This window comes from Mytilus galloprovincialis, chromosome 1 (genome assembly GCF_965363235.1).
Source record: "Mytilus galloprovincialis chromosome 1, xbMytGall1.hap1.1, whole genome shotgun sequence".
NCBI lineage: Eukaryota > Metazoa > Mollusca > Bivalvia > Mytilida > Mytilidae > Mytilus > Mytilus galloprovincialis.
Window position 1 is genome coordinate 61,981,330 of NC_134838.1, and position 2,722 is coordinate 61,984,051.

Consider the following 2,722-nt stretch of genomic DNA (forward strand, 5'->3'; position numbering starts at 1 on the left):
ACAGATACCGCAGGAACAAATCCGAGATGCAAAACAGAAAAAAAACGGATTTAGAGAATGCAATAAAACTTAATACAATTTAGAATTAGATGAATATCGGTATACAGTGTACTTTATTACTCTATAAATATATAGTTTAACCAAAAGTAAGATTGAATTCGTTATAATACAAAGGAATGTCTTTTATTGTGTAACAGTGTTATTCAATCAATATTCATATTTTTTAGCAGGTTCAGTTGTGTAACTGGAGAAGTTTTAGAACCGAATAATGGAACAATAAAAATGTCATTTAAAGGTTGTCCAAGCCCTATAACGAAAAATAAATATTTTACATACAAGGTAAATATATTGGATGCAAACATTTATTAAATTGACAAAGTATACGGAAGTTAATTTTGTAAATTTTCGACATTTCTTGTCAAAATAAAACTGCATTGAGATATGTTGATCATCAATTTAAAATAATAATTATTAGTATGCTGCTCTAAATTCTTTGTAGCATAGTCATAGTTTCTGTAGATATTCACAATCCCGAAAATATGCAATATGTAACATTTTGAATAGACTATTGAATACTTCGCGTTATATTTGTTGTTCGTTGTTAATATGCAAATTTTGACACCTTATGTTAATTTAAAATTGATCATACTAATAATTGCACCAAAAGTATGGTGATATGCTTACAGAGATGCTTAAAATACAAACGGAATATTAATCTTCTGACTGAATTATAGATTTGTAACTTCTCCCACTAAAGGAAAGAAAACATTTAAATCATTAGTTCACAAGCTGTAATGTTTGATGTTTATTTATCTGTTCAAATGACTGTTTCAATAATTTTATTTTTTTATTTACTGCTTGTACGTGGTTGCTAGTCATTTTGTTTCCTTATTATACATGTTATATGTTGCAAAATTTTGTGGATTAATATGATTTACAATGTATTTAGTATAAACATATGCAGTCTATTACTACTAAATTTCAAAATTTATTTTCTTACATTTAATTGACAGCAAATTAGTAATATGTATTTGCATTTATGTGGAAGGATGGCTTTCATAAACTATTATGCACTCTTATATCAATATTTACCTTTGTATGACACAGCAAAGTTAAATGATACGAAACATTCTATTGTGTGCATAACAAATTTGAACATATCTATATCTAATTCACAAAGTATTGTTCTTTCACTGAACAATTCTATGAAAATCATATTTGAACTGTCAGATATATTCAAATAAATAATTAATGCTACAAGACTTTGTTTTCCCTATAGTGATTCCTAGAGTTAAATCGCCATTGATATTTCAGAATCCAGGTGACATCCAGAACTTTTATCCTAATAAGGGAATTTTAGCTGGAAATACAACCATTACCATATCAGGCAAAAATATCACGTTTGAAGGACCAGACCGATACAGTATAGAATTCTGTGATGAAAGTAGCGTCCGATGCATAGAATGCAGGTTATTTGAAATTGATTATATAGATATAGAAAGATGTGGTATGAGTGCCGATGTGACATCTCTCCATCCAAGTAACATTTCATAAAACTAAACCATTATAGGTCAAGGTTCGGCCTTCAACATGGAGCATTGGCTCACACCCAACAACAAGCTATAAAGGGCCCCAAAAGTCATATGATTTGATTATGAGCATTCCTCAATTCAAGTCGACTTTTTTAGCATATGTTCATTTCATCATCTGTCATTTTATATAACATTTTGTTACTCAGAAATAAAGGCAACAGTAGTATACCGATGTTCAAACTCATAAATCGATAGAAAACAACAAATCCGGGTCACAAACCAAAACCGAGTTATTCGATTGCCGAAATTTTCAGCTGAACCATACTAAACGAACATAAAAAAAAATGTTTTTCCCAAGAGTATAAATTTTAGTGAGAGTATATGCCGAAATATACAAGTTGAATGGGGTGGTCAAAATCCAGATGATAATACAAGAAATCACCAAATGAATAAGATTTATAACAACAACAAAAACCACGCACGCGATCACACAAAACTGAAGCTATGAGTAATTCAGAATTTAAAAAATAATCGATAGGAACATTAGGTTGTGCCGACATTCTAACACATATTTCCATTGACCTACATGTAGTAATAAAGTTCATATGACAAATAATTCAATAACGAATTTAGAGTTAAAGCGAAATTTTAACCTGGACTAACTTCTATTATCTTGACGATAGTACTGACGATAGTACTGACGATAGTCAAAGTCAAAATGTATTTAAACTGTAAAACAACAGTAAATAGGTCAAATGAAATATAAACATACAAGTTGTATACGTTCCTCTCCACCATAATTCTGTTAACACGAGAGATTAATCTAAAATAACTTCAGTCCTGTTGAATTCCAAAACAGTTGTTATAACAATTGCGAGACATATTAATGAAATACAGAGACAAACGGTTTGTTATATATAATTATTTTGTATTGTTGTTTGAAAACATTTTTGAAATGCGTTTTCACGTTGTTTCAGCATTCTTGATAGTGTAAATATAAATGATTCGAAAATAATGTGCAAAACTGGTAAATCAAATGAACCTCGTAACTTGACAAAGCTGGTGGTTGTTATAGATACTTATACAACATTACAACTGACAAGATCATTTCAGTATTTACCGGATCCAACAATTGATATTTCGAATGAGACATTATAGAGAGGTTGGTATTCGTTAATTTAAAATACACG

At 29.7% G+C, this 2,722-nt stretch overlaps 1 protein-coding gene and 1 long non-coding RNA gene across 2 annotated transcripts in view; both read left to right on the top strand.

Moving 5' to 3' along the window:
* LOC143080626 (plexin-A2-like) overlaps positions 1-2,722 on the top strand; it is a 137,934-nt gene that overhangs the window by 105,377 nt on the left and 29,835 nt on the right. The gene's annotated exons all lie outside the window — the stretch shown is intronic.
* LOC143080668 (uncharacterized) lies at positions 228-2,681 on the top strand. Its single transcript, XR_012979768.1, has 3 exons — positions 228-339; positions 1,315-1,469; positions 2,510-2,681. It is a non-coding gene; the product is annotated as an uncharacterized LOC143080668 (long non-coding RNA).